The sequence below is a fragment of the Galeopterus variegatus genome, unplaced genomic scaffold (genome assembly GCF_000696425.1).
Source record: "Galeopterus variegatus unplaced genomic scaffold, G_variegatus-3.0.2 Scaffold1549, whole genome shotgun sequence".
Classification (NCBI taxonomy): Eukaryota; Metazoa; Chordata; class Mammalia; order Dermoptera; family Cynocephalidae; genus Galeopterus; species Galeopterus variegatus.
In genome coordinates this window covers 92,972-114,331 of record NW_007727660.1, presented here as the reverse complement: position 1 = coordinate 114,331, position 21,360 = coordinate 92,972, and the positions used below count along the sequence as shown (strand labels likewise).

General features: G+C 39.1%; 1 long non-coding RNA gene across 1 annotated transcript in view; it reads left to right on the top strand.

Moving 5' to 3' along the window:
- The window catches only part of LOC103594387, a 274,493-nt gene that overhangs the window by 192,252 nt on the left and 60,881 nt on the right, over window positions 1–21,360 (top strand). The window contains exon 2 of the long non-coding RNA XR_550851.1: window positions 14,844–14,917. This is a non-coding gene — a long non-coding RNA (uncharacterized LOC103594387). The remainder of the gene's footprint in view (window positions 1–14,843; window positions 14,918–21,360) is intronic.

Sequence of the window (21,360 nt, the reverse complement as noted above, 5' to 3'; positions counted from 1 at the left end):
AAAAAAAAAAAAAAGGTTGAATATAGAGTTATATGATTCAGCAATTGCACTCATAGATATGTACCCAAGAGAAATGAAAACATATATCCACACAAAAACTTGTACATGAATGTTCACAGCAGAATTATTAAACATGCTAAAAAGTGGAAACAATCCAGATACTTATCGATTAGTGAATGGATAAATAAAATGGGACATATTTTGTCCACTGACTGTTATTCAGAAATAAAAGGAAATGAGTACTGACACATGCCACAGCATAGATGAACCTTGAAAGCATTATGCTAAGTAAAAAAAGCCAGGCAGAGAAGACCACATGTTGGATACTGGAGTGCCCTAATAATGCCTACCACAGACATACTTAACGTTATTGATATTGCTAGGTAGTTTCCTTAATATTCTGTCCTCCAAGTTCTTGTTCTGCCTTTTTGCTAATTGTTCTCTTTCTTTTGGTAGACTACTCCCACCCTTCCTGAATATTTTACTTTCTGAGTCTTGTCAAAGCAGTCTCCTCTCTCCATTCTTATTATCCCTGCTCTTGTTCAGGCTCTGATATTTTGCAGGACCTCTGCACCAGCTTCTGAACTTGACCTCCTGGACTTTTCTGTTTTATTCCATTCAAATCCACAGTAGGGAGTTTTCTAAATTTCATATTCAGCCTGTCAGCCCTCTGCCTACGCTCTCCACATGTGCCCACACTGTCAAGATGAAGTCCAAGCCTCTCAGCATGGCTGACTTAGGACGTAAGCCAGCGTTTCCTGTTCCTAGCCACTCCTTGCTTCTTGCTCTTTGTCCTGGCAGCATTGAACTGCATGAACTTCTCTGCATATATCGTGCCGGTTGTCTTCACACTGCTGTCCATGCCATTCCCTCTCCTTAGAATGATCTCATTAAAATGCTCAGCCACCTACTCCACTCAGCCATTGCTTACACAGCTCTTCCGACCATGCTGTGGCTGAGTCAGTTTCCCTCTTCTTTGTTTTTCTCAGCATTACTCTAACATTACACTGTGTTGTAGAATTTTTTTTTTTTTTTTTTTTGTTGCCTGGCCGATAAGGGAATCCGAACTCTTGACTTTGCTGTTATCAGCACCATGCTCTAACCAAATGAGCTAACTAGCCAGCCCCTAGATTTTTTAAAAGCAAAGGTTGTTTTACTCATTATTATCGTACAGCACATTGCCTGGTGCATAGGAGATACTGAAACGACAGTAGGGAGGGAGACAGTGATCCTGCGAGAAGCTTTCCATTTCTTCCACATGGCTTCAGGCAATTTAAAAACTAAATCAGATAGGACAGATAGCTAGCCAACTAATGTTTTCCTGAAGACACTCCAGAATTAAGACTTCCTTGATCTTTACAGAATTTTACTACCACGACAATCCGTTTCTAACTGCTATTTAATTTGTATTTAACCAATATTTCATCCTGATGCTTGTTCCTTCTGCAAAACAACCCTTGCAAAAGCTCTTTTTTCCTTTGAGTTGTGATTATTTTTCTATATTCCCTGTGGATGAAATTTATATAAACACTGGGTTTACTATATAATCCCCCTCTGCCTTTCTTTTTGTTGACAGTAAGTCCTTCCAACCTAATGACGAAAACAGTTTCCTAAGCAACTGCACCCCAAATTTTGTAAAAACCTGTCTAGATTTCTACCCTTAAAAAAGTCCACATGATGAAATGTGACTTGCTCTAGAAAAAGAGACAGGTGAAGACATGATATTAAGTGAGTTGTGGGTATAATCCTGTCCTCGTTGGTTACAAATGTCCTTTAAGCCACCTTGGGACTGGGAGGAAAAGGTCATTTGGGTCCTTGTTACCTGTAGAAGATACTTCTGAGGGTCACCATGAGACTTGGAGGCTTGACCAGGTTTTCAGTCTTGGTTCCATTGCCAACAAGTTGAGTCATCTTGAGTAAGTTATTTAAGCTCCTTGAGTCTCATTTATCTATCCTCTAAAATGGGAATAACAACCTGTATGCTGTATATAGCCATGAGAGCTAAAATCATTAATAAAAATGCAGAGTTATTCTCCCTACATGACGGACACGCCATTGGCACACTGGTTGTGTAGTCAAAGGGCTGATTCTCTTGAGAATTTAACTGTCAGACCATGTAGCTGTATTCTAATGGCCTAAATCTTTTTAATCTCGACTTAGTCAATTGCCAACCAATCCTTAAGTATTTCTGGAGGTTCTGTGTGTCCACCACTGTACAGTGCTCTGGGAAGACAAAAGAAGTTTTAGATTATAGAGTGCCCCAAATGGGAAGGAACTTACTGGACTTTTTTTTGCACATTATACTCAGCATGGTCTCTAGTGGGTACTTTAAAGAACTGTCCAAATTTCGCAATAATATGTATATAAAATGGTCCCATTTATGTTTAAAAACCTAGGGGAAATAAGTATAACAGTAAATGTATGAAAAGCAGACTGGAAGCATAAATACCAAACTGCAAATAGCATGACCCTGGTAATAAAAGAGGGATTGGTGTAAAAGGATCACTTGGGACTTAAATGTGTTAGCCTGTGTGTCCTGAATAGTTTGACATTTTTGCAACAACACTATTCATGTATTACTTGGATTTTTAAAAATTAATACATTCTTTTTTTTTCAAACACTTAGGTTTACAGAAAAATTGACCAAAAGTACCTCATTATTCCCCCCAGTTTTCCCTATTATTCATATCTTGCATTAGTGTGGTACATTTTTTATAATTAATGAGCCAATTTTGATACATTATTATTAACCAAAGTCTGTAGTTTACCTTAAGGTTCACCAAAGCCTGTTGTTAACATTAGGGTTTCCTCTGTGTTGTACATCCTATGGGTTTTGACAACTATTTAATGACATGTAACCATCATTATGATACATACAGAACAGTTTCATTGCCCTAAAACTCTCCTGTGTCCTACCTAGTCATTCTCCCTTCCCTCCTCCTCCCCTAAGTGGAAACCACTGATCTTACTATTTTATCCATACTTTTGCTTTTCCCAATATGTTGTGTAGTTGAAATCGTACAGCTTGTAGTCTTCAGATTGGCTTTTTTCACTTAGTAGGATGCACTTAAGATACCTCCATTTCTTTTTGTGGCATGACAGCTCATTTCTTTTTAGCACTGCTAAATAATATTACGTTTTCTGGGTCTTCCACAGTTTGCTTTTCCATTCACCTGTTGAAGGATATCTTGGTTGCTTCCAAGTTTTGGCAATTTTGAGTGAGGCTGCTATAAATATCCATGTGCAAGTTTTTGTGCACACATAAATGTTTAACTCCTTTCGGTAAATACCAAACATTATAATTGCTGGATCATGTGGTAAGAATGTGTTAAGTTTTGTAAGAAACTGCCAGTCTTCTGAAGTGGCTGTACCATTTTGCATTCCCATCAGCAATGAATGAGAGTTTTTGTTGCTCCACATCCTCATCAGCATTTGGTGGTGTTATTGTTTTGGATTTTCATTGTTTTAATAGGTGTGTAGTGGAACCTCATTGTTTTAATTTGCAATTCTGCAACAATATATGATGAACATCTTTTTATATTCTTATTTTATATCTGTATATCTTCTTTGGTGAAGTGTCTGTTGAGGTCTTTTGCCCATTTTTTAATTGGATTGTTCATTTTTTTTGTTGTTGTTGAGTTTTAAGAGAACTTTGTATATTTTGGATAACAATTCTTTGCCAGATATGTCTTTTGTAAATATTTTCTCTCAATCTGTGGCTTGTCTTATTCTCTAGACAGTATCTTCTAGACAGCACAAATTATCCATTTTAATGAAGTCCAGCTTATTAATTATTTCTCTCATGTATTGTGTCTTTGGTGTTTTATCTAAAAAGTCACCACCAATCCCAAGGTATCTAGACTTTCTCCTATGTTATCTTTTAGAATTTTTATAGTTTTGCATTTTACATTTAGGTCTTTGATCCATTTTAAGTTAATTTTTGTGAATGGTGTAAGGTGTGTGCTAGACTCTTCTTTTTTTTTTATTTTTTCTATTTGGCCTGTGGATGTCCAGTTATTTCAGCACCATTTGTTGAAAAGACCATTCAGTTGCCTTTGCTCTTTTATCAAAAATCAGTTGACTATATTTTTGTGATTTTATTTCCAGCTCTCTATTCTGTTCCGTTGACCTACTTGTCAATTTCTGCTAATACCATACTGTCTTGATTACTGTATCCTTGTAGTAAATCTTGAAGTTAAATAGTGTTAGTCTTCCTTCTTTGTTTTTCTCACCCATTACTGTGTTGAATATTCTGGCTCTTTTGCCTTTTCATATAAACTTTAGAATCAATTTGTTAATATCCACAAAGTAGTTTTCTGGGATTTTTTCTTTAATTGAGATTGCCTTGAATTCATAGATCATGTTGGGAAAAATTGATATTTTGACAATATCAAATTTTCCTATACATCAGTAGTGAGGTGAATAGCTCTTTTTCTTAGATCTGTTTGATTTTTTTCATCAGAGTTTTGTAGTTTTCCTCATATAAATCTTGTTCATATTTTGTTTGATTTATACCTATGTATTTAATTTTTTGGTGTTAATGTGAATGGTATTGTGTTTTTAATTTCAAATTCCAATTGTTCGTTGCTAGTATATAAGAAAATAATTGATTTTTATATATTAACCTTGTATTCTGAAACCTTGCTATGATTATTAGTTCTAGGAGTGTATTACTTGTTTAATTAAAATTAAAAAAAAAAAAAAGAATCAGGATGGAGGAGAAAACTGGGCTTACACACACACGCACATAATAATCATTGAAATTTGATGAAATATTTTGGCATCAAGTGTGGCTTTTGTGAATTTTCTGTAGTGGTTTAGAATCTCTTTTGTTTATATTTGCAAATGTGCAGAATCATATACTAATTTAAACAGAACAAACACCAACACATCTGTAGTGAACTCATAAGAAGTACATAAAAATAGGTCCTATAGACATCCACACAGGTGACAATATGTAACATATGTGAGGGGTCTTCAAAAAGTTCATGGAAAGATTTGTATTATCTTTTAATTCCATTTTTACATGAACTGTTTGAAGTGCCCTCATACATATACTGAACTCAATTAATGTGCAAAGAAACAAAACATGTTTTAGAAGAATCTAGACAATGATATTTCCAACAATTATGACTTAGTGATGAGAGATGTTAGTGACACGAATTGTTAGTAACTCACGGACACATCACAGTTTCAATGCAGAAAGCAGGACCATGCTGAACATTTAACTCTCACTTCCTCTCTCAGTGTACAACAGTGAGGAAGATCTCATTCATGCACATTTGTCTGACTTTCAAAGAATAGCTTCTCCATCTCTTTCCCTCCCATGTCTTCTTACTCTCCTTTTGTTGACAGTCTTCACTCAGACCATTCAGGGAAAAGTATTCTGGGAAATGTAGTTCTTGCGGTCAGCTTTGCAATTCAGAGAGCTTAGAAGGAGTCTTATATTACGTGATCATATTTTATTTGTGTGAGAGTTCTGCAAAATGTCTTTTTCTCCTAGTCAATTACAAATCTCTTGAAGGTAGAGATTATTTCTTTTATGTCCAAGTATGTTTTACAGCATCTGGCAGTGTCATGCACATAATAGGTACTAATCAAATATTTGTTTAATGAATTAAGGGATAATATTACTTCAAATACTGTTATGATCATTGTAGTTACTATGTAGGTGAACTGGATCACTTTGCTTTGACTAATGATTGTAATTAAATTGAATATCTCATTTATCAGCACTACACTCTCCCAAGTGAGCCACTGGCCGGCCCTTGAATATCTCATTTAAATTTCTGATTTATTTAGGCTTTTTTTACTGCTCTTCTTTTACTATAGTAGCCTGGTGGTTTGCACTGGTCATTAAATTTCATCTAAAGTAATGAAAAGTTAGTGTAAACTTGGCACATTCAGCCCACGGAATCACATTTTTCCTATATGATCATACCTGATATATCTGAGAGCAGATGAATAAATGGCTCCTCTAATGATTCTAGAACACTGTACTGAATGACAAATTACTGGTGTCTAATATTATATGATTGGTAAATGACTGTTATATGCTTTATTTTCATGCCTCCAGGAAGGCTAGATTATTCCCAAATAGCAGATTGCCATATGAAAATACCAATATTTACTCTCTGTTGGTCCAAGGTAATTCGGGAATAGTCATTTGACATAAGATACTCTGACGATGTTTTACAGATTGATAACTGGTTAGGAAGAACGACTCTCCAAGGCACCCTATTATGATGGGGTTGACCTTCAGGTCCAAGAGGGTGGCTTTAACAAAGAATTTCTATGCTATCAATCCACATTATTGTCTGAATAGAATAGGCATTTGGTTTTATTTTGGCTCCCAAATTGATTTAGGTTATTGTTAAGTCTCAGAGCAATAATTCTGTGTTTCCAGAGTGATATGAAAGCAAAAACTGAGACAAAACCCAGAACTATCTACTAATTTCCTCACGTGGTGCCATCATTTAATTGGCACCCCTCTTCTTCTTTCTGTCAGGTGTTACAAAGGCACAGTTCTTCGCTTTGGTATTTGGTTCTTACCCTCGGTGAGTGCCGACATCCTTCAGGTCTGTTTCTGGTCATGGCTGATTGTTAATGCTGCTGCTTCATTTGCTTGCCTCTTGTTTCTCTCTCTCTCTCTTTCCACCCCCGCTTCCTTTCTCCCTCTCTGTCCAACCTATATTACTTCATGTCTTAAGTAGTTTTCTGCTCTGTTGTTTTTCTGCCAGCCTTATTGAGACGCTGTTCCTGGACTTTGTTGATCCTGTTTGTGGAGCTGACACATTCTTTCCACCTCTGCTTTTTACTGTATTGCTTCCTTCCCTTGCCTCTGCTGTGTAGCAGCCAGGAACCCCCAGCTGCCTTCTGTCCCTGAGTCCCCTCTGTGCTATGCTGCATGGAGAGAAGCTATAAGCCCCTTTGCCCCGAGGACTGCCATGGTAGCTCTGTAAGGCCAAGAGGCTGTAAGCAGGATGGTCTAAAGCTTGGACAGGGGAGCAAAACAAGGGACAAGAGAGAAAAGGAAGAAGGAATGACAGGAGAGAGCAAAAGAAAGAAATGGAAGTTAAAGAGGAGGAAATGGGGAGAGAAGGATGGGGAAGATGAAAGGAAACGAGAATGGAGGATACAGGAAGGAGGGAAGGGCTGGGGGTTGGAGAAAGGAAAGATATTCATAGACAGGAAAGATTGCAGGTACAATGTAAAAGGTACTCTTCATTCAGGAGCTAAGATTTTCACATTTACATGCTAAACTCTGAGCTTCACTCACTTCCACTCCATTCTCTTGGTCCTTTTATTGCACACCTTGTGCCCCAGCCCCTCTCCCACTGCATGGCCAGCCCCACCCTTTCTGCTTATCACAGACCATCTCTCCCAGCCTCCACAGTGTGGGCTCTCTTGGCTTCTCTGTCACTCTGTGTTCCCAGATAGCTCTCGAGATTGCACTCATCCTATGAAGTATGAGACTCTCAGATGCTACAGATTTGTCAGAATTCACCCTGAGGACTCTTCTGACCTAGAAGTGACCTTTACAACTTATTCAGCAGGGAGTAGGCAGAGAAAGCAAAAGTCAGACATTTGAGTGATGAGAACAAAGCTTCTGGAGAGTTGCAGGGTTGAAATCTCCTACTAATATTCGGAGCCATGTTCCTATAGGCAAGATCTCCTTCCTATTTTATTTAAATGGCAGCGAGGGTAATAGAATCAACCTCTTATAGCCAGGGGTTCCAAATAACTTTTGTCATTTATGCCAAGTATGATTTGTTGCCAGCAGTTACCTGAGATGCTATATTGGAAGGCATTTGAAGGCTATGTATAGACACAGTAGAAAGCGTCCTGTGGTTGATTACTAATGTCTGCTACAGCATGAGGAGGTGGGAGTCATGATCTGTGTGCTGTGCATTTGTTCATCTACTCTTAAGTTTCTTATAAGTGCATTTCATATTCTTTACAGATAGATACTTTATATATTTAGCTACCTGGAGTGGAATTCTGTCCCTTCTTTTAGAAATGTTTGAAATTTAATGATCCTTCAGTACTACTCCAGTTCATTTTCTTCAGCCTTGGAACAGGTGACCTGGCTGTAAAAAGGGTACAAACGTTAATAAGCAACAGATATACCTTTGCCCCCATATTAAAAATTATCCAGTAGCCAGTTGTTTATCCTCTACTGCTAATGAAAGGCACACAATTCCTGATAACAGTATGAGAGGATATTTGTTGTTTGACTTGTTTGTTTTTTGTTTGTTTCAGCAAGGTCAAATACCTTTTGGTGGAATAATTCAGTTGGTACTAATTGGAGAAGATTCTTTTGGTTTCTGTCACAGATATATTTTTGTTGTGATGATGCGTGTGTGTATCTCCGTACAGTCTCAGACCTGGAAGTCAATTTAGATGGCTCTTGATTCATATGATTTGGAGAATGAAGATCAGAGAATAAGTGACTTAGAGTTTCACAGGTAGTGTGTGATTCATCTTTCTTTTGCATAAAGAGTTGATGCTTCCCTTTGACCACTCCTCTTTAGAGTTCGTGGAGAGCCCAGCCAGGCTGCCAGTCAGAGAGCTAACCCTAGGTTTGGACAAGAAGCCAGGATAGGCAGGTGTCATTTCTGAGCCAGTTCAGTGGGTGAGAGTCATTAGGTAGAGCAGATGAGAGCCAGCTGAGGAAAGGGTCATCCTGATAAGAACTTTGAAACTGGGTAGAACAGGGACAGTATCAGGACCCTATGCAGGAGCAAAGTAAGGGGGCCCTTTGTGACTGCCTGGAACAGAGCCAGAATGTCTCCCTACCTGTGTATACACAGGTAGTTGCACTGACCACCGTCTCTGTGGTGTGTAGATAGAACCAGTTTAAAAGTTCAGGACAAGAATGAAATCAAACTACTGGATACTTTTTCTGTGGAGGCATCTTTTGTTAGCTGTCTTATCCTATTATGTGTACTGAGTTGTTCAGTGACAGGGATGATGATATTCTTAAAAGTAGATTGTTAGACCTGGTCTGGTATGGACCTGAAAGTTAGGGCATCCTTGTCCTACCATACACAAAAATGCTTCACAAATGGCAAAATGCTATGTGAATATCAGGTATTACACTGCTGATGAGTAAGCAATGGTTTCTTTCCTCACCTGTGTATAAGGAAAAGCTTGGACAGAGGGTCCTTCCTTCCTTCCTTGATGTCCTATCACATGTTTCCATGATACTTGGCTTAACGTTGGTTTCACCATAAATATCCACCTGGGCATACTTTTTTTAAAGGCAAATCTAATCATCCTCTTTCTCATTGAACAAACTGGACTTGGTGTTTCTAATTGATCCTCAGTGTTGTGTTCCAGGTGCATAACTCATGCTTGGCCCACCACAGGTGCTCAATAAATATATGTTGAATAAATAATCTCAGCAGGATGAGGAGAGGACCTTGAGGTGAGCCGCAATGACTATGCTAAATAAGCCTCAGAGATCCTAGTAGCTGAAGGCACAGCTGGACCCCTCAGCTGGAGCCTCGTGGCATTATCTCATTTAATCCTCACACTAATGTAAGAGTAGCTGTTATGACTCTTATTACACAGATGAGGAAGTTGAGGCTTAAGAGTACGTGGCCTGAGGTCATGCAGCAAGTTTGTAGAAACTGAGACTGGAGCCAGGGTCTCTCTGATGTGAAGCCATTTTTCTCGTCATTGTACCACGCCTCCTCCCGAGAGAGAAGCAGAGCTCTCCAGACTGGCATAGGGAGAGGGCACTGTGGACCTGCACAGCTGAAATGACAGGACAAAGCAGAAGTGAGCTCCCAGGAAGTTGCCGCTTAAAAATATGTAGCGATCTAAAAGAACAGCCTCAAGGTATTTTGATTTTTATTATTAATATTTGTTTGAAGTTTGCTGTAGTTATCTGAGCCCTTTCAGGCAGACACTGTGTGGGTCCTTAATAATTTTTCATGTTGATTCTGTGACTGTCCCTAATAGTTCTCTCAAGAAGCTGAAATAAGGTCAAGTTGTTCAAATACTTACACAGGACTTTGGAACCTATTGTACCTGTGTTCAAAGCTCCTAAAACACTCAGAGTTTTATTAATGCCTCATTCTCTGGGGAATTGTGTGGAAACTCTAGCATGGAATTATATTCCAGTGATCAAGTCAGTTTTTTTTTAAATGGGTGAATTTGTTTTATTGTTTCTTCTGTATTTATTTATTCCATAGAATTACACACCCCAATTAATAGAAACAATGTCAGTAATTAAAGCACTATATAAATATTAAAATGAATCAGAAGATTACAAGGCAAATCAAAGTGGGTATATCTTGAAATTTATTATATAACTTACACTTGGCAATAAATAGATATTTGTAACTGTTCCCACCATGCAAGTGCATCATAGTTTAATACAAACAAATTATGAGGGGAGTGGGAGTGAATATAGTTTTGACAGAAGCAGAATAAAACTCATATGCATAAATATAATAATAATAATGCATTTTATTTACTTGTGTGGTGTCTAGCTACAGCTGTATTCTAGCTGCTTTGTGATAAAATTAAAGCAACTGATTAAATACCGATTAGCTGGTTAGAGACAGATCAGATTATACCAACAATTAAAATCAGTGTAAAACAATGTATTCAATCAGTTCTTTATTCTTTATTTTATACAAGTGCTTTGAGTATGCAGTGTGTTGTTGTGATAGCACGAACATTTGGGCTCGATGCAAAGAGGATTAGAAGCTTTACCCTGTCTGGCACCTAAGAAATGGGACCTTTGAAGCACATTCCAGGTATGAGGACAATGTGAAGAAGGGTGCACAGGTAGAAATGAATGGGTGTGATCCATGTAGGGCAAGGTGGTACTTGCCTAAGCTGTGTGGTTGGAGTCATGAAAAATGCTTTTCCATAAGAAGCAAAAGGTTGAACTCCATGCAGAAGAAAATAGGGAGCCGTAGACAGTACTAGAATAAAAGCAGTGCAGGCAGATTTTTTGGATTACCAGTTATGGACATATTAATGCCTCTCATATGCAGAAAAGGCTTGAGTTCTCACACCTGTCAGGTGGAATGTTATCCTCTTTTGAGAACATTTAAAGCGACAGGAATCATGTACCGAAGTGGCATGAAAGTCATCTATGTGCCTCTTCCACAGTTTTTACCATTTCTGTGTATGACCAGTATATGGCATTAATATAGGAAATATTTCTTTGAGTCAAATCACTTTTAAAACCTGTTTGTTTTAAAGAAAACTGTCACCATTTTAAATGGGAAATCATGGCATCTATCATGAAGAGAAGAGAAACACAAAAAATACTTAATGAAAAGAAGGTACCACAAACTAATTCGAGGTAGGAGCTATTTCCTGATAATGACTTTGTCTCTCTGTTTATTTGACTCTGATTGACTTGCAAAGCCAAATAAGCATGTACATTATTTGGGATTTATTTTTTCTTTTATGTACATATTTTTTCATTAGCCTAAAAAAAAGAGAAAAAGAAAAACTGGATTGTGTCATTGGGATGGAGGGTAAGTTTGCAGTATTGTTATGATACTGGGCCCAGTTCCTGTTTGACCCAACTCCTTTTCTTCCTGGAAAACAACAATAACAAAGGAGGCCAAGTGAAAGTTGTCACCCTTTGTTATTAGCTGGGTCTTTTGACCTTCTGTACCCACATGGAACCACAGTGAGCTGGACTGAACTTTGGTGAACACTTACCTGCATAAAAGTGGCTTTGGTGACCTGGATCCAGAGCATTTCTCTTTAGCCCTAATTAAGTGACTCATCTCATCTAAGCAGGAGGAGGGGAGGCTAATCCAGAACACCCATAGCACTTGAGAAAATGTAGCCAGAGGACAAGAAAGAGAATGTTTACCTCTAGCTGGGGTTGGTCCAGGCTCGTTGGCTCAGACCTGCTCGGGCCGGGTCATTGTCCTCAGGGCTGCTGGTCACTAGAAATGAAGAGAAGGGGAGGGGGCAGAGACTGAGAGAAAGAGACCAAGAGAGTGAGCATTTTATCCTCTGCATGAGCAGACAGGAGGGAAGATGGACATTACACTGTGCACCCCTGATGGCTCCATCACAAGGGAGCAGAGTGTTCTAAATGGAGCTCCTTTTCCCTCTGGAATGGAAGAATTACTCGCCCTTAATCCTCACTCATTGTGAGATGGTATAAAGGGGGTGGGGCAGGAGAAGGGGAAGCCTTGTGTTGAGGCACATAAGCTACTTGCATATTGGACGAGAAATGCAGAAGGGAGTAGGCATTGTTTTGTCCATCCTTTCTGTTTCTCCTCTGATTTTCGTGAAAACTCAGGTTTCTGGCCTACAGCTCAAGTAGGCCAGAATGTGTGTGTGTATTTATATGTGTGTGTATGTGTGTGTGTGTGTGTGTGTGTGTGTGTGTGTGTATTTTTTTTTTGCAGACAAATGTTTTTCTAAACTAGTTAAATAAGTACAGAATGTTAAACTTGTAGTTAGACTAGAAGTCAGAATAAGAAGAGGGAATAATTGAAGGAGGGAAGTGACTTTGGGTGGTTTGCCAATGCTGAAGACGTGATGTTTTTCAGACACACTGGTTTGGGAAATAAATTGCGATCCTAGCAACATTCACTCAGTGCCCAATGAATGTTCAACACCTCTGCTGCCTCAATTAAAAATAATCAATCTCTATCATCTTGATGAGTTGCTCTGAAAATAACCACCAATTATCCCGACTTCAGTAGAGAGGATAATATACTTCTAATTGGGGGCAGACTGGAGAGGAATACAGAGATCCCTACTAGATACATGATAAGAAGGATTTCTTCTTCCTAAAAAAAGAAGTCTACCATTCACCAACTCTTGCAGATAATAAACACGAAAATGCGCTCTTCCAAAGAGACTTATTGAGGAAGTGAATTCTTACTTCCCTGGGACACATGAGAATAATTAAGATGCTCATCAACAATCCAAAGTGCCTATTTCTATGGTCTGAAAATGTACATCATGTTAGAAAATAAGAAATTGGTGGTTTCCAGCTTGGAGAAGGGATGACTTGGCTTTCGTGGTGTGGTTATTGGCAATTATTTACATTTCTTCAGATACTGTAGTGACTGTCGTAGAAGCGGGACTAAAATTTATTCATTTTAGTTCCCGATGACAGACGCTAATAATAGGGAAGCTGATTTTAGCTTAAAATAACAAGATAGAAGCAAATATAGAGGTCAACCAATGGAACGAACAGCCCTACAAAGTAGTGATATTCCCTTAGTGAAAGGATTTAAGTAGAATTAGGGTTCTGTGGAGGCAAGTAACAGAGACCAATTTGGGCTAACATAAGAAGAAGGAATTAATTAGACGATATCAGGGAATTAACAGAATCAAGATAGGGCAGGAAGACCAGGTTTAGAAACAGGAAAGGAATCAAGATGCAGTTCACTTGACTATTGAGGTGCCACGACAATAGTGAATGAGTGATTGAGTTGCCTGTCACCCTACTTAGGATTCAGAGTTCTGGAAGAGAAGTTTCAATTGCCTGAGCTTAGGTCACATGCTCATCCTTTGGCCATACAGAGTGGGGACAGCAGAAAATCTACGGATCCCTTCAAATATTCTAGTAGAATGAAGTGACACACAATTTACTATCCCACTAAAACTTTATAACAGGGAGAAATTCCCCAAAAGGGAATCAGGATATTTTACATTGAAATAATAGGGGCTGAGGAGCCAATAATTAACAGGTGATGTTAAGCACAGAAGTCAGCTGAACATCCATTAGAAACATTATTAAGGAAGATTCTTCATTGGGCAGGAAGTTGGGTAGAAAGCGTTGTTCCCTCTAGCTCCAGTACACGCTCATGGGCAAGAAGAACCTCATCCTTGGAAGACTAGTGCTTGGGCCCACTTAATGGTTGTCAGGTAGACTTGGGTAATAACTTCCTCTGGTTTCTACAATTGTACCTAGGATTGGCTTCCCTTTGAAGGTTTTTATCCGTGATAGAGCAACCAAATACTATATCATATAGAAAATTCACATGCTCTTAGGAATTCCATATCACTTTCTCTCTCCTCCCATTCCCTCTGACAATCAATTTCTAAATCCTACTTCAGGCAGTCTCCTCAAAAACTCCCACTGCAAAAACAGGGTTTCTCTGTGTTCTCATAGCACCCTCTGTGCTGTGGATTGAATGTCCCCCCCCCCAACTTAACCCCCACTGTAATGGTGTTAAGAGAGTGGGAAATCCAATTATGGTAATTGGAAAGTGGGGTCTTGAAGAGATGATTAGATTGTGAGGACCATGCCCGAGTAAACATATTAATCTGTTGATGGATTGATGGTTGTCATGGGCATAGTTCTGAGGGCTGTAGAAGGAGGAGTGACAAGTCAGCTGTCTGCTATACCATTCTGCCATGTGAGACCCCTGTGTCGCTGAAGTCACTACCAAAGAAGACCCTCACCAGATGCGTTCCCTGTACTTTGGACTTCCTAACCTCCCAAACTGTGAGCAATAAATAGTTTCTTTATAAATTACCCAGTTCCAGGTATTTTGCTATGAGCAACAGAAATGGACTAATACACGCTGTCCATGCCTCTAGCAGAACATCGATCAACAGAGTGTCTGATGTTGTTTCCGTCACTGGACCAAGTTCCTCCTTGATGCAGGAAACTTGTCTTTGACTGTTGTACTTTTAGCACATAGCACAGGAACAAAGGAGATGAACAAATGATGGAAGGAATGGAAGAAACAAATTGAAATATAAATAAATAGTGAGCAGAGAGGCCTCTCAAGGTTGGGTTCTATATTGGTGCCTTCCCAAATATGTCCTAATCCATACACTTCCTGGTGCTAAGCACTGTGAATATTTGATCTCTTGGTATTTTTCAGGTGGAAACTTTCTTTGGGAAGCTGAAAGCATTTTACTGTATTGATTTGTTCTCACCGGAGCTGAGCTGTGAGTGGTAAGTAGGCGTTTGTTTCTATTATGACTGTCAATAGTATGATTTCAAATCACTTTTATCACAGTGGTTTCAAGGAATCACACCTTTAATTTACAAAGCTAGTTCCCTAGAGCTGATCCAAACCAAACCATACTGAGCAATGGCCTAAGCTTTCAATTCATGGACACTAGTATTGGAGGGAAATCATCTTCCTTTCTTATTTATATTGTGTGTGTTTGAGTACAGAATCCTCAATTTAGGTATGAACAAAGGTACATACCCAAGCATTGAAATCCTAAAAAAAAGCTGGAATATTTTAGAGAAGAGAGAAATCACAAGCAAAGAGAGGGGAATCTGAATGAAATCAGAATGCCCTGGTTTCAAACAGAGCTTGGACAGGTTACTAACCTCTCAGTGCTGCTCCTCTCTGTATTTTGTGAAATGTGTGAAATGAGGGTGAAGGTAGTAACAGAATGTAATTCATAGGATTGTTGTGACAAATAAACTTGCTGGTCTGGTTTGCTCCCCATTCTCCACAGACCCAGGCCTCCTGGGCAAAAGTAAGGGGAAGAAAGAGCAAGCAGAGATTTCTTTAATCCTGTGCCTAATCACATAGGACACCAAGAGTATGGACCTCTTTTCCAACTTCATGCTATTTCCTGCATAGAGGAGAAGCTGATAAAGGGAACAGGGCTATATGCAACTATACAATTCATTACCTGCAGTGACCTGGTCGGAGCTGGCAACAGAAGCAACACTCAGAACAGCAGTACTCTTACAGCCGTACTCTTTTTTTGCATAGTACATTTTTAATTGGTTATGAATATTCATGAGATACAAAGCTGATTGTCATCACTCGTGCCCAAGATGTGATGGCCAGATCCATACTGGCAGCATGCCCATTACTAAAAATTGAGATTATACCTTGTGTCCCCACCCAATTATCCCCAACCTCCCTCCCCATCCACTTTCCCCTGACTCCACTTTGTATCCCTAGGTGTGCTCTCTCCCTCTGGAAGTCCAAGGTCCCACTGTGGTCTTTCTTTCCTTTCTTCTTTCTCTCTTAGCTCCCACTTATGAGTGAGTGCATGCAGTATTTATCCCTCTGTGCTTTGCTTATTTCACTCAGTACTCTTGAGTATGCTAATTTAATTTTACTTGAATTTAACAGAAGAAAAATAAACTGAAGTGAAACTCAAGGACTTATTGCACTTCAGATATGTATTTTTTCACCATAAAAGCTATTTGTTCCTAAAAAGACCTTTCTAAAGGTTAGAAGAAAATATAAAAACATTAAAAGGTTGAAGTTCTTCTGGGTTTTTAACAATATCAGTTTTAGATGTTATCATTTGGTAGGAAAAATGACATGATTGGTTTCTCTCATTTCTTCCAACTACCTTCCAACTTTGTTGCATACATTATTTTTACTCTGACAGGTTGTCTTAGTTTGCTCAGGCTGCTATAACAAAATATCATAAATTGGGTAGCTCATAAGCAATGAAAATTCATTTCTTAGTTCTGGAGACTGGGAAATCTAAGATCAAGGCATTGGCAGGCTTGCCATCTGGCAAGGGCTTGCTTTCTTATTTCTAAATGTACATTTTTGCTATATTCTCACCTGGTGAAAGGGACAAACTAGCTCTCTAGGGTCTTTTTTTACAAGGGCACTAATACCAATCATGAGGTGTCCACCCTCATGACTTAATCACACCCAAAGGCCCCATCTCTTAATACAATCACTTTGGGGGTTAAGATTTCAATGTATAAATTCGGGGGAGTGTATTGGTGTGGGAAAAATATGCACTGTCTTTCCTCTACACTCTTATTCAATGACAGTCAACACAGAGGAGACTGACTTCTGCCACCAAATGTGTGAGGATTTTTCCCCACTGGCAAGCAAGCTAGCACTTCATCCCACCTCTTTCAGATGCCAGTCACAAGTCCAGGCCTCTGCAACTTTTGACCAACTGGCTATAAATCAGGGTTCCCACAACCCCCTCCTAGCGTTCGATTAGATGGCTTGAGTGGCTCACAGAGTTTAGGGAAACACATTCATATTATAAAGGATATTACAAAGGGCATAGATGAAGAGATGCGTAGGGTAAAGTATGGGGAAAGTGTCATGGAGTTTCCATGCCCTCCCCAGGCATGCCACCCATAGAACCGTCATGTGTTCAGCTATCCAGAAGCTGTCTGAACCCAGGCCTCTTGGGTTTTTATGGAGGCATCATGACCTAGGCACGATTGATTAAATCATTGGCCACTGGTGATCAACTTAACCTTCAGTCCCTCTCCCCTCCTTGAAGGTTGGGGGGGTAGGACTGAAAGTCCCACCTTGGTCTTTCCTGTGACCAGCCCTTATCCTGAAGCTACCTAGGAGGTACTAGCCACCATTAGCATGTGGAAAGGTGATTATCACTTTGAAGTTTCCAAGGATTTTAGGAGTTGTATGTCAGAAGAAGGGGACAAAGACCAAATATATATTTTCATAATATCACAGGGGGACATAAGCATTCAGTCCATTGCATGGGTTTGTAACATCCTCATTGTTTTTTTGCAAATGTGATTCTCCCATTTGTTCAGTCCTGGTTTTATTTTTATTTGGATCTAGCTCTACTAGTGTTTTTACCATGGTTTTTACATTCCAGGATTATTTATTGTGATTTATCTCTTAGTCAGATACCTTTCATCATCAAGCAAATTTTTTTTCCCCAAGAAAGGCTCATGAAGGTTATATTCTGAGATTTTCACTTTTGAGAAATCTACCTATTGCCTTTATAGTTGAATAACAATTTGGTGGATATGACATTCTTGGGTCACCTTTTCTCTCCCTCTGAAGTTTAGAGACTTTGCTATGTGGTTTTCAGAGACTGGATGTTGCTGTCGAGTGTAAAACCAGGCTGATTCTTTTTTTCTCCATTGTAGTTGACTTGCTTTCTTCTTCGTGGATGCCTGAATAACTCTAGTTTTATCCTTGATGTATAATAGGTTAATTAGGATGACAATGCTAATTGTTGCATTTTTTCCCAATATATTATATAATTTTCAACCAGATTCAGTTCTTTCTTCACTTTAGGGAAATGTTCTGTGTGATAACTCAGCATTTTTCTTTTTCTGGCCCAGTGTTTCAGGGACAGTAATTATCATTTTGTTGGGTTACTTTATGTATCTTTCAAATTAATGCTCTGCTTTCTGTTTGCTTTAACAAGTTCCTTGCCTTTTTCTTATGTATTCACTATAGCTATTTTGAGTTTCTCTATCATGATGTTAATTGGGTTTTTAGCTTTGGCTTTTTCTATTTCCATTATTAATTAATTTATTAGATTTTCAGTGATATGTAATATTTTTCACAGTATTTCCTTAGCTCTGGAATTTCCTTTTTTTAGTCTCGTTCATGTTTTATCCTCTCAACTTAGACTCTTAATGAAGATTCTTATTAATTTCTTTAATATCATAAAACACTCATGGGTAATCTGTTTTTGTTCTTTGGGCTATATTTTCTTCCAACTAAGTTCTTCACCTGTCTTTTGCATTATCTTCACCCCATTTTCCCACCCCCTGATTCAGGCAGTAAGTCTGCATGGTAGTCATACCTTTTGTTTTTATCCTGCTTACTATTGTGTGTTTTATGTTTTTTTTCTGAACTGGTGTGAGTGGACATTCATCTTCTTTAATCTCACTTTTCAAGTTATTTGAGACTAGTTTGTCTTCAGTATTCTGAGCCATAGTTTGGGGGCTAGATGCTGCTTTCTACTTACTTTTTTAAAGGTGACTGATTTTCAGAGTATGGTCCTCAGACTAGCAGCATCATTGAATAAGGGAAATTCATGGGTCTCACTTCACACTTACTGAATCAGAAACTTGGGAGATGGGGCCCCACAGTCTGTGTTTTCAGGAACCCTTCCAGGTGATTTTGAGGCATGCTGAAGTTTGAAAGCCACTGCAGTAGGTGATGTGAAGGTGCGGGAGGGGAAGGCTGTGGTGAAGCAGAGTGCAGCCCATGCTGGGGGCCCTGAGCCCTGCTCTGACTTCTCAGAATCCTACTAATTATCCTCTACCTAGGCTCAATCCTCAGCCAGGACTGTTCCACTCTTTAGGGCTTTGACACATTCCTTCACTTGGCATGTTGGTCTGGAAGTCAGTAAGCTCTGGTGACCCTTCCTACCTCTGTTGGTAGGGCCACCATGAACTGTTGTGCAGGTTGCCCCTAAGTAAGAATGCCTGGCTGAGGGGCTTGAGTGGGAACTTAAATCCAGCTCTGCTCACAGAGAGTGTGCCTGGTGCAGGGCTCCATCAGCCCGGAGGGAGGGATGGCTTTTTCTAATTGATCTACCCAGAGGCTGTATCTTTCCATTCAAAGAACATCTTAGTATGCACTCTAACTGGTAGTCCTGATAAGGTCTTCAAGTGATCACTAGGGAGCTTTTGTCATAAAGATGTTTTACTTAAATTTGTCCAGGTTTTCCTGATCACTCCCTCCCCCTCAGTTCATATCTTTATACATTTTAGGTTATTTTTGAGAATTCTTAGGATTCTGTTTACTGACCTTCTTTTATTTGTACCATTTCTGTGTGTGTGTGTAGTGCTGGGATAAGGTGAGTTAATGGAGTTGACCTTATCAGAATCTTCATTTTCTTTTCTTAGCTTATACTTTAAAAATGTGTAGCACAGCTCATACCACTTTCCTGCTTTTATAGGTGCTGGTAAGATCTTAGCCTTTTAAAATGCTTATCATCTTCTTACTGGTTTTATTAGTTTGTGGCAGGATGGGGAGTGTGATTCTATGACATGCCTCACTCTATTATTAATATACAACAAATACACTAAAAAATTGTTTTTTAACAACACAAAAAAACCCAATTATTTTCTACTTAGCTTTTTATCAGGTGCATTTCCTTGGTTGTAAGTGGCAGACCCGACTTAGAATAACTTAGGCAGGAAAAAAAAAAAGAGGTTTGAGAGGGTGCTGGGTAGTATATGAAATTAAAGAACAAGTCTTGAAGAAGAGCTGGCAACTGGTGCTCTCAGCAGGACAGATTTGTGGGAAATGAGAAGGCTCTGGCTGTGAGATTGCTGAGCTCTAAGTACCTTATGGCCATATGAGGTGCTAACAGCCACACCAACATAGTGAGAAAGGGTCTGTCCCCCTAAAGCAGTGCTTCTCAGAGGGTGATTTTGTATCCCCCCTTCCCCACTCCCTACAACCACTTGGACACATTTAGCAATGTCTGGAGACATTTTGGGTTGTCACTACGGGGGGAGGAGATGCTGCTGGCATCTAGCAGGCAGAGGCTATAAACATCCTATAATGCATAGAACAGCCCTCCCAACAAAAAATTATTTGGTCCAAAATGTCAATAGGGCTGAGGTCAAGAAATCCTGCCCTGAATAAAGGGGGATTAGATGGGCAAGCGTAGTAGCTGTTCATTATACTTTTCAGTCGACAGGTGAGCATTCTTATTAATCCGGGACTGAGTGTCTGTATTGGTTTCATTCAGAATTCTGGTATTGCATTCCTTTTTTTGTTTTTGAACTTGTCCTTTTAAACAGAAGAATTAAATATTTTACTTCCTTGGGTTTACAGTCATTGTGATATTGTCTTACTCTTGCACCAACACCCAGATGTCAATTTAAATTCACTAAAGAAAGCCATGTTAATCCTCCTGTGAATGGTTAAGTTTGTAACTCTAATGAGGTTTCTGAAATTTGACTCCAACATAATAGTCACCATTGGAACTATAAAAAACATTGATTTGGTAATAAATAAAAGTTTTAGCTCCATACTAAAATGATCTTATCTTTAGCCTCAGATCCTTTGTGCAACACTAACAGGTAAAAACTACCTTTTGTTTTCTTGATCAAATTGGTGTTTGCAGGTGACCCCATTATTGTCACTGGCAATTGACTGTGTGACTGTGGACACATCTCTTAATCTTTCTAAACTGCAGTTTTAGTAACAAACTTATTTTTAAATGGGTGTGAAGGAATCGATGAGCCCCTTTCTGTTCTAACACTATGAAATTACACCACATAAATTATGCTGAGTGGATGCTCCTTTTCCTTCCAGAAGGCTGGGGGTGGGGAAAGTTTCTGCTTTGGATGGATCCCTAAGTTTATGATAGGCATCCTAGAGTCAGCCTTTATGTAACTTCTCTTTTGCCAGTAAGCCCACATCAAGATAGAATGCAGCACTGCACATTAATGCATTTTAACAGATCTTAACTGAACTTACTCTAAACATATAGGAGAAAATTAGAACATTCCTAGGGAAATCTCTTGGCAGGAAGCACATCTGTTGGTGATTTGGTGTTGCTGGAACAGTTTCATCAGACCACATCAGCAGTTTTTCTCAAAATGTGTACAGTATGTTTGCTAAAGGCAAACACAGTCCTGTCTGAATCGCATGAACTTCTCTCAAAAATGAGGAAAAGTCACTGTCGAAACTCTAATGCCTCAAATTATCT